This window comes from Marmota monax, unplaced genomic scaffold (genome assembly GCF_021218885.2).
Source record: "Marmota monax isolate L192 unplaced genomic scaffold, Marmota_monax_Labrador192_F-V1.1 WCK01_AAM20220418_F8-fsc00201, whole genome shotgun sequence".
Taxonomy (NCBI): Eukaryota; Metazoa; Chordata; class Mammalia; order Rodentia; family Sciuridae; genus Marmota; species Marmota monax.
Window position 1 is genome coordinate 414,329 of NW_026695150.1, and position 11,250 is coordinate 425,578.

The 11,250-nt window shown below is 47.7% G+C and overlaps 1 protein-coding gene across 1 annotated transcript in view; it reads right to left on the reverse strand.

The window, feature by feature from the left end:
• Positions 1 to 1,982, reverse strand: part of Rnf152 (ring finger protein 152) — a 70,497-nt gene extending 68,515 nt beyond the window's left edge. Inside the window, exon 1 of the mRNA XM_046428192.2 lies at positions 1,850 to 1,982. The gene's annotated coding sequence lies outside the window, so the exon portion shown is untranslated. The remainder of the gene's footprint in view (positions 1 to 1,849) is intronic.
• Positions 1,983 to 11,250: the final 9,268 nt, after the last annotated feature.

Consider the following 11,250-nt stretch of genomic DNA (forward strand, 5'->3'; position numbering starts at 1 on the left):
AAGCTCCATTTTTTCTGTTCTTTCTGGTCCCCCAACAACCCTCACTACACCTCCCAGCAACTTACTGCCAACTGGCTGTCTTGATTTTGCAAATACTCTTACAATGAAGGGATGGGGAAAAGGCATTATTTCATAAGAAGGTCACTGCATTTGGCCAATGCCCTAATTGAGCAGTGGTCAAATTTACAATCGGTCTTAACAATATCAGCCTTACCATGGCACCTTTCCAATCAAAGATACCCACCTATAAACTGAAGTAAAAATAAATTACCATAGATAAGAACACTATCTTCTATCCAACCCCCACATGCAGATACCACTGCCTATGTACTGACAGTATCAAAATTCCCATCAACCAGGTGGAATATACAACCCCCAAAGCATCCTTTCCCCCAATGACTTTTTCAAAAGGAAGGTAGGAAGTCATTTCCAATTTATTCCTCTGAAGCAAAGGTTTCTGCAGCCCCCACGCCTTCACACAGAGATGCTGATGCAGAAACCACCAAGCAGCCCTGTGTCAGCACCGTGGGCCCAAATGACCCAGAGACACCCAGGCGGCTACCCAAATTACTGGGGGTTACCTGAATCTGTCACCGAGTCCCTTTCACCCCCTTCTGCGTGATGACATCAAGTGAAAATGGTACGCATTTGGGAGGCAAGAGGCTGACAAGCAGAAAGCACAATTGAGACTGAGCTTTGTTCAGCCTGCAGTGAAATACATGCAGTAAGGGTTAGATACGCGCAGCACAGAAAGAAATCCAGGCACCCTCCCCAGCCAGCGGTGTCTCGGACTGGGTGTCCTGGGAGAAAGCGGCGGAGGAGTGGAGGACTGGCGGGGAGAGGAGGGGGTGTAACAGATCCTAATTGTCTCTCTAGGATAAATAACCACCCCCTCCTCCGCAGTCTCCCCCGCCCCCAAGTTCTCCTGTGGTACAGCCTATACTAGCGACAGTAATCCCTCAGAAAGAGGAATCCGAGAGGTGGAGAATACCATCTGGGGGCAAAGATAGGCGAGCAACATACACTAGGTACACCCGGTCATATGGGAATGCGGGACGCCTGGTCACCCGCCCAGACACACCAGCGCTGCATTCGCAAGCATCCTTCTTTGGTTTGCCCCTGTCCGCCACCTCATCAAGTCCCTGTCACTCTGTTTTGCTGATTTCTCTACTCCTTCCAAACCCGTGCAGCGCTCCCCCCTCTCTACCCCCACCATAAGCGGGATCGGGGACCGCCGCTGCTCCAGCAGCACCCCTCGAGTCCATCCTGCTTTGTCCTGCCGCTGTCCTTCCAGGAGCAAGCGCCCCAGGCGTCTGTAGTCCGCACAAAAGACCCCCAACGTCTGGCCAGCCGCTGCACCCTTTTTTCCCAGGAGGGGCCCCCGGGCAACTTCTAGGGGTGGGGAAAGCGCACGGCTAGGGGACTGGGAGGAGACCAGCCGGGCGTGTGCGGGCTGGGGGCTCAGCGAGGGCGCGCGGCGCAAGCACGAGGCGAGCTCCCTGGGACCGGAGCTCCAGGGGGCATCCGAGGACTCCGCGGAGCCGCCGCCAGCGCCGCTCTCCCGCCCCAGCCGCGCGCCCAACTCCGCCAGCTCTGGGGAGAAACGCAACTCCCGGGACCACCGCCCCCGAACCCGCCGGACCCCGCGCTCCCTTCCCCAGGGCTCCAGCGGGCCCGCCACCCCATTCACTGTCCAAAGGGTACCCACCCCCAACACACCAGGCGGCAGCTGCCCTTTCGCGCCTCCCTGCAGCCGCCGTGGGGGCGCAGACATCCCTTCGCGCCCCTCTCCCTCCGCGCCCGAGCCGGGAGGTGTCCTGGGCACAGAAACAAACCGAAACTCACTGACCTTTCTCCGCAGCGCGCTCGGGCGCTCGCTACACCGGCGGCGGCAGCATCGCTGGGTGGTCCCGGCGCGCCCGCCCCGCTCAGCCAGACGCACGCCGTGGGCCGGCGGCCGCCCGCTCCTCCCGCGGCGGGCTGCGGGGCGGCGCGGGCAGCGCGGCGGCGGCGCCTGCAGCCCAGCTCTCCGCCCGGCCCTTCGGGCGGCGCCCCACCTGCCCGGCCGCCCTCCGCGTCCCCTGTCGGACACCGCCGCCAGGCGCTCGGCACCGAGCGGGAGCTTTTTGTGTCACCGCCGACACTAAGACACCGAAGGGGGTGGGGGCGGGAGGCTGGGCTCGGCTCCCGCGGCACCGCCCCTCCCCGGCGGCTCCACCTCCTCCCCCACCCCACCCATCCGCCTGTCCCGGACCTCAGTCTGTCGGTCTGGATTCTCCGAACCTCCCCGGGATGAGAGGTGCCCGCTCCCTCACGCGCCCTCCGCACCTGGTCCCCAAGTGCCCACCCCCGATCAGCACCTGGACGTTGCCTTTTCCCCGCGCGGGAGCCTAAATCAGGTGTGAAAGGAGGCCTAGCGCGGTGGGCAGCGAGGGCGAGTCAAAGTGGGGGCCCCGCGGCTGCCGGGAGGGCCCAGGCTGGGGCTCCCCACCGACCGTGGGAGGAAGCAGCTTAGACCGTCGCGTTTGCAGAAACCGCCCAGGATCCGTGTTACCGCAGCTAGTTTTTGGCTACCCCTAAAAGTTCACGTAGTCTTGTCAGGGCCGATCCTGCTTTCGAGGAGGGGAGGATGCATCCGATTGGTCACCTCACGTCTGGACCCCGCGGGTAGCTGGGGTACAGAGAATAGGGAAGCAAGAAGGTGCAAGTCTTAGGGGGTTGTGCAAACGGGAACCACTAGGGCCTGGGAGCAACCCCATCCCACCCTGATCTTGACCTTAAAACCCAACTCCGGGCCCACTCTATTCCCCATCTTAAAAAATCTAACTTCTGGGTTGGGAGTATAGCTCAGTGGTAGAGTGCTTGTCTAGCATGCTCAAGGCCCTGGACTCGAGTCCCAGTACAATAAAGACACAACAAGCAAAAGCCTGGGGGACAAGTGTAGAAGGTCTTCTACCCCCAAGAAAAATCTAGACAAGGTCTCCTGCTTCCTCAGCTAACTAAAACAGGGGAATGGAGGAGGAAGGTCTCCGGTAAATGATGGTTTTCATGCCCCTTTGTGTGCCCTTTTAAAGGATTTCCTTGCAAAATGAAAACCTAAAACTCTTGCCTCTTGTCAAAGTTTAGCCTGCCAACCTTGCTGGGCCTCCAGCTCCAGGGTTGGGTTTAATGATCCCTCCCCTGTGCTGTAGAGCAGAGCAGGCAGCCTCTCCTCCAGCTGCCTGAACTGGAACTGTCTTGAAGTCCTAAGTCCCATGTTCCCTCCCTTAAGTATCTCACCAGCTCTCTTTTGCCATGATAATAAAACCCTATGAACTCTTGGGGGCTATGTGTGAGCTACCAAAATATAATGTTATAATGTTCTCAGCAGCCTTTCTTGTACCACAAATACAACCTGTTGATGGTGTTTCCAAATACTGTTAGTAAGCACATACAGAAAACTGATCACCTGGAGAGAGAGAGATATAACTGGAAATGTATCAGTCTGAGATCCCAATTAAAGCACTGCCTCCTATATGGTCCCCTGACTGATCCTTGTGCCTTTGTTCCCCCAAGTTATCACCTCTCCTGTACACCACAGAGGTGTGAAAGCTGTATGCACATCTTAGAAGCCTAAGGTAAGTTTTCAGAGATTTATTTTAAGCTTCAACTTTAGGGCAGAAAAAAATTTTATTTTTAATGAGAAGTTAATGAGGGTATTGACAGCTCAATTGCTGGCCAGGAGCTCAGGATAAGGAAGGTGAATTATAACACCCCAATATTTTACCAGCAAAATAAAAGTGACTTTCAAGATTACTTTTAAGAAACTAATTTCAGGGTTCAGTAATCATTCCCAAATGTTTCAACCCTTTTTTTTCCTGCCACAAATGAAAAGACAATTCTTTGGGGGAGGGGATGTTAAGAATTCATTTTGTGTGGAATAAAAGCCTCCACTCTTATGCATTTCTACTGACTAGTATTTTAATTCACAGAGCATCATGGGTGTTCTGCCTTCTGTCCAGTCTTGTAAAGTTGTCACACAGAGAAGGTTAATTAACTGGGGCAAACTGGGATGGGCCGGTTCTTAAGACTCCTTCGAGGCCAGCACTGGGCAGGCAGCAACAGCTTGAGTCAGGGAAGGAACAGGCAAGAACATGTCACAACAGATTCCTCTGTGAGAAAGTTCCAGGAACTAGGCAGCTAGAACCAGGTAGTGTTCGGGGCTGCAGGCTGGCAAGCAGTGTGGCTGGAGACTCTGCCATCACCCTCCAGACCCAGGCACTACCTACATGTGGGGGAGAGAATCAAGGCACCATCCCAGGTCTGGGAAAACCAGGGTTATGAGGAGGGGGCTCCAGTCAGGAGGATTAGGCCGGAGGATCTCAAGTCATTTATGCATTAATTCATACAACAGATATTCATTGAGTATTGACCATGCATCAGGAGGACTAAGACAGAGAGGCAAACACCCAAATCCCTGCACTCACAGAATGCATGTTCTAATGAAGAAGCAGACAACCCACAACATAAATAATTAAAATAAATTGTATGTTGGAAAGTGAAAAAGGTAAGGAATAAAAATAAAGCATGGGGCTGGGGCTATAGCTCAGTGGTAAAGCATTTGCCTGGGTTCAATCCTCAGTGCCACATAAAATTAAATATACTGTATGTGTTCATCTACAACTAAAAACCAATAGTCAAAAAATAAAAATAAAGCATGGAAAGAGGTGAAGAAGTGTGTGTTGAGGGGAATTTTAAATAGGTGGCCAGAGAGGGTCACTGAACAAGCCGCCTTTGGAGCTGAGAACTGAAGGAATGGAGGAGGCACACAGTGCCGGGAAACAGTGAAAGACTATTTCATTACCAGAGAGGGTACCAGAAGAGGTCTGCATTTGGCCAGGGGCAAAGGTCGGGATACTAAAACTGGGTCATAAGGTCAGTGAGACCCATAATTGATGTATGCCGAGTCACCTGAGATTGAAGCAAAGCTGCTTGTATCAGGCAGGTGAGTTCTTATTCATCTTTGTACCCACAGCATGGAGCACTGATGCCCAATAAACGTTTATTGAACTGAGCTCTTAAATCTCTGAGAACCTGGGGTGGGGCAAAGATAAATGTGATCCTATAATACCCAGGGCAGCTCTTCTATCAGGATGACATCTTCGCAAAAGAATGTGATGATTTCTTCCATAGCTTTTGTGACTGTCTTCCTGGTCTTTGAGGACAGGGGTCATCTTTTGACTTGTATCCTCAGCAGCTAACATACTAAGGAGAAAAGGGGGAGGGGAGGCAAGAAGAAAGAGGGAGAGGAACAAGGAAAGAAGCAAACCCTGTTTAGTGCTCCATACCCTGAAAGATCCAGATCCAGCCCCAAATTGAGGGTAAGTTTTCTGTTCAACAGGTTTGAATTTTACATGTTGAAATAATTCAGTTTTACACCTCAAAACTGAATTATGGGCCGGGCACAGTGGCACAAGCCTATAATCCCAGCAGTTTGGGAGGATTAGGCAGGAGGATCACAAGTTCAAAATCAGCCTCAGCAGTTTAGCGAGGTGCTAAGCAATTCAGTGAGATCCTGTCTCTAAATTAAATACAAAATAGGGCTGGGGATGTGGCTCAGTGGTTTTGTGACCCTGAGTTCAATCTCTGGTGCCTCCCACCCCCAAAAAATAAAAACCCTGCATTATGGCAATAGTTGCACAACCCAGTGAATGTACTAAAAATCAATGAATTCTACATTTAAACAAGTGGCTTTTATGGTATGTACATTATACATCAATAAAGTTGTTTAAAAAGATTAAAGTGTTTAGACAGCTGTGCAGACTGTCAATGAAAATACAAAGAGGTATCTTTAATCACACACATTTGATAATAGATATTTAAACCTTCCTAATAGATTTTTAAACCAAATTAATCTACAAATTTATTTTTCACTAATGTGATATCAACCACCTTAAAATGAAAGAAGGCTAAAGAAGCTTTAAAGCATATAGTCTAAGATAATTTACTAATAATTAATGCTAAAGATAGTACACATTTCAAAACTGGTTTTTATTTTGGGGCTCTGCATCAACCAGTCCCAATAGACTCATTATTCTGGTAAGATGTTCTGATGGAGAGAAGTACTATATCTGACATATTGTCTCTTACCTATTAAGAACCCAGTGCTATCTAAGGACAGCTAAATCTCATCTGGAACAAAATACTGAAGTATTTTGGAAACCCCAAAGGATTTTGATAGAAACTATATCCAGGATAGCTTTTCTAAAAGTACTGGTCCATGGAACAAAGCATCTCTATTATTTTGCCTCATTTTTTTTTCTCTTTTCTGTAATACTGGAGATTGATCCCAGGGCCTTGTGCATGCTAACCAAGTGCCTTACCACTGAGTTGCATCCCCAGCCCTTAACTTCCAAAGCAGCTGGCCAGAATGATATGACCACAATCAAAGATCCACCCATCATTTTGGATGCAGACCATAAACAATCAGTATGGCCTTTGTGGTGTCCTGGCTGAATGTCAGTTAGACTGTGATGTCCAAGTCCTCTGGGCCCCTCCACAGCAGCAAGCATCAGCTATGTTCTTATTATGTTCATACTGTCTGGGTCTCAATATGATTCTCATTTTTGCCAGTAAATTTCTGGTGTCTCTGCAGGAGATAGGGCAGAGGAACCATCATAAACTCAGTCCCTTCCCTTGTACAAGCAGTGTCAACAATGTTCTCACTGCCTATTGGGTGGGAGTGACCACGTGAGCTCCACTGTGGTTGGGAGGGGTTGGAATGTATAGCTCCCCTGTCACCGTCTCATTTTCCACCTCCGCCATCTGTCCTGGTCTCCTTCTTTGCAGGTGTACCCCACTTTCTATTCATCCATTGGTTTCCTACTGCCGTACTTCCCATCAGCCATCAGGTTGCTGGCGTCCACACGGTTCCTCCCCTCATCTGTCCGTTAAACCTGCTACTGCACCTGCCAGAAAGCGGAATGGTCCTGCTGGACAGGAGAAAGGGAGCAAAAGCAACAGGAGGGTCTAATCCCTTGCCTGGGGTGACCTTGTCCCTGGCTGCAGTCTCTGCAGGTCTTGGTTTTCTGTACTCCCTCCCTGGCCTGCACCAGTACCTGCTCTGGGTTCGGACCTGGTTTCACCCAGCTTCTTCTCCCAGTTGTCTCTGTCCTCAGCTACAACCTGCCCTCATTATTTCAAACTCAAGGCAACCATCTGTTGCACCAGGGACAGGGGCGGGATCTAGACAGCGCATCCCCTAGTGGTCAGGAAGAGAAGGGGCAACCTCTGGACCAGGCCTAGAGGTCAGGCCCTTGTAGAGGTGGGGGCAAGGCAGCGCCTGACAGCGCGTTCTCCACATGCTCTCCCTTTTCTTGCTGCAGTGACTTTCCTTCTCTCCTTCCCAGTGGGTGGAGTGTGCTGGGAGAAAGGATGGAGTATAAACCCCTCATTAGGCTCTCAACCTTTCCCTGACTCTGTAATTCTTTTTTTTTTTAAAGAGAGAGTGAGAGAGGGAGCGAGAATTTTTTTTTTAATATTTATTTTTTAGTTCTCTGCAGACACAACATCTTTGTTTGTATGTGGTGCTGAGGATCGAACCTGGGCCGCACGCATGCCAGGCGAACGCGCTACCGCTTGAGCCACATCCCCAGCCCCTGACTCTGTAATTCTTTAAAGTCTGCATCTGTTCAGTGTGTCTAAATATTTGATTGTTTTTAAGGACACAAATTATTCTGCCACAACACAAGGGAACTTCAGTGTATCAACCATGTGCAAAATCCATAAACTACAGTGATTCCTCTTTTATTGGTGGACGTTTATACCAGACTGTGTAGCTAACCATTACCTGCAGAACTTCCATATGTGCTTGCATGAACCCTAGAAGCAATATGATCATCCCTACCTTACAGATGAGGAGACTGATGCCTATGAATTTAAGCACTTTTCTTGGGTTGTGACCAGTAAATGGTGAATGTGGACTTTCCCCAGTCTGTCCACAGCCATTTTTCTTCCCCTTAATGGCTATGCTGCTCCCGTAGACCATAGCCCCTGGGAAATCCACTTGGTTTGGCCCCAAATGCAGCTCAGTCTCTTGCAAGTCATTCCTAGTTTAGCTGAAAGTCAGCACATGACTTCTAAACTAGACACCGTAGCTCATGGCAGGGCCCAAATCTCCCCAAAGATGTCAAGTGACTCTGCTCTTCCTTATCCTCAAAGTTTCTTTGTACCTTTCCTTACGCAGCTACATAACCTGAATTTATAATTGTCAAGCCTCAAAGATCCGGTACTCTCAAAGTTTCCAAGGGTTTCTCAACTGATCTCTCCTTCAAAACTCACTCAGCTTTTCCCACCTAGATTCATTTTCACCTTCTCTGCACACTTATGAGCCACTGGTTGATCTTGTAGTTTACACTGCGTTCTGCCTTACATAGCAGTTAGCAGTTAGCACATCTAGATCCCTAAGGGCTGGAACTGGAGTTTATTCACTCCACAAGACCATGCAGAATGAAGCGCTCATGCTCTGCACACAGTCCGGGCTTAATAAGTGTTCATCTGAAATGACCAGTCAGGCCTTTCTTCTTGCCTCATTCAGGGGCACGCTTCCTACAACCCTTCCCAGAATTACCTTTAAGTTATAACAAATTAATTATCTTTAAATTGTAACAAATCTGTTATAACCCTGTTACTCCAGATTAGCCAGAGTGGGATTTGATGTTATTTCCAAATCCATTTAAAATAAAGAGGGTGCGGAGGGAAGTTGGCATGGGAAGGATAAAGACTTATGATTGGCATGAGAATTCTCACTCTGGTGTCCCCCCAAAATTCATATGTACAAAGCCTAACCCCCAGTAACCTCAGAATGTGGCTGTATTGGGGAGTTAGGGTCTTTACAGAGGTAAGTTAAAATTAGAGTAGACCCTAATCCAAAATGACTAGTGTTAATACAGAAGGGGAAATTTGGACACAAATAAGTACAAAGGGGAGATGATGGGAAGACACAGGGAACAGACAACCATGGATAAGTCAGAGAGAAAGACCTGGAATAAGGCCTTCCTTCACGGCCCTCAGAGGGAGCAACCCTCCCAACAACTTGGTGTCAGGCTTCTAACCTCCAAAACTGTGAGACAATGAACTTGTTGTTCAAACACCCAGTCTGAGGTGCTCTGTTGTGGGAGCAAACTAATACCTCCTGGGACTCTTGTTCACTCCAACTTGGATTCCACGACCCATGGTGGTTCATCATCTCAGGGCTGTTCGCTTATTGTGAATTTACCTACAAGAACGGGTAAGCTAAGAAGATAACCAACCAATGGTGCATTCCCACATTTGGGGGAAGAAAAACAATAATGATAACTACCATTTGTGAAGCATTTATTGTGTCTGTCAATATAATGAGATTCTGTTCAATAGGGTAATATGTATAAATCACTATGCTAAGTGTTTTGTAAATATCACCTCATTTGATCCTCCTAGCCACCTAATTCAGGGAGGTATTGTTACCCTCCGTTCCCAGTTATAGAAATTGAGGCTCAGGCTCAAAGATTATTTATGTAAGTTGCCCAAGACATCATACTTTCAATAGTATTCAAGGCTTGACTCTGATCTACTGGTCCTCTATTTTGCTCTTCTTCCCTGTGGCAAATCCGTTCTTTTGTTCCCACACCCACACCATCCCAAATGCCCTGGACCATCCCACTAGTCCTGCAGTCACTCCTGGTAGTACCATTTCTCTCACCACTGGTTGGTAGGTATGAAAATGTGACCCAGTTCTGGACAATGGGAGGGAGTTGGCCGGAAGGTTTCGAGAAAAGGGGTTTTCACATCAAAAGCAGATGCACAAAGCAGCAGCTCCCTTCCTGCTACTGGCTTTTCCCTCATCCACATGTGACGTCAGGATGGTGGAAACTATCTTGCAATAATGAGGGGGGTCTCCAGGAGAGGAGCGCTAACAGCAAGGAGGGAGAAGAACCAGCGCTGATGACATCACTCTGCCCACGTGGACCAATCCTGAAAGTGCTTTCCCTCCTGTTTCCCACTTTGTGTGATGATAAATCTCCTATTTTTTAAGCCATTTTGTGCGGCTTTTCTGCTATTTGCAGTTGAAATAATCTCAATATGGCCTTTCTACAGTTATGCTTTGTTTTTCTACAGTAAGAGATGTTGGGGGATACCAGGTTGCTAGAAACCAATAACCTCAAATTTACTGCTATATAGACTTTCAAAGGCTCCACAGAGAGAAACAGCATTTTGTTGTTTCATTTTTTAAGTTTGGGTGAAATGTACATAAAATTTACCATTTTGACCATTTTTAAGCATAGAGTTCAACTTGCAATAAATACATCCACCACATCATTGTGCAATTACTACCAGTATCTATCTTCAGGACTTCTCATCCTCCCATACTAAAACTGCACCTAGTAAATAATAACTCCAGCCCTTTCTCCCCAACTCTGGGCAACCACCTTTTACTTCCTGTCCCTGGGAATTTGCCTTGTGTAAGGACCTCAAATAAGTAGAATCAGACAATTCTTGTCTTTCTGTATCTTACTCATTTAGCCTAGTGTTTTTAGGGTCATCTATGTTGCAGCATGTGATAGAATTTCTTTCCTTTTAAGGTTGAGTAATATCCTGTTGATAGACTACTTTAATGCATGCACCTGTTGACAGACATTTGGATCCTTTCCATCTTTGGGCTATTATGAATAATGCTGCTTTAAACATGCACGTACAAGTATCTGTTCAAGTCCCTGCTTTCATTTCTTTTGGGTATATACCCAGAAGTGGATTAGGATCATATGGGAATTCTATTTTTAAATTTTTGAGGAACTGCCACACTGTTTTCTGTAGCAACCATATTATTCTATGTTCCTACTCCCACTGTACAAATTCCAATTTCTCCACATCCTGACCTATGTTTGTTATGTTTCATTTTTGTTTTTGTTTTTGTTTTTTTGTTTTGATTTTTTTCTTAGCCATCCCAATGAGTATGAAGTGGTATCTCACTGTGGTTTCAATTTGCTTTTCTCTAATAATTGGTGAAGTTAAGCTTCTCTTCATGTGCTAATTGGCCACTTGTATATTTTCTTTGGGGAAATATCTGTTTAAGGACTTTTCCCATTTCTGTTTTTATTGTTGTTGTTTGGTTTTTGGTACTGGGAATTGAACTCAGGGGCACTCGACTGCTGAGCCACATCCCCAGCCCTATTTTGTGTTTTGTTTAGAGACAGGGTCTCACTGAGTTGCTTAGCACCTCACTTTTCCTGAGGC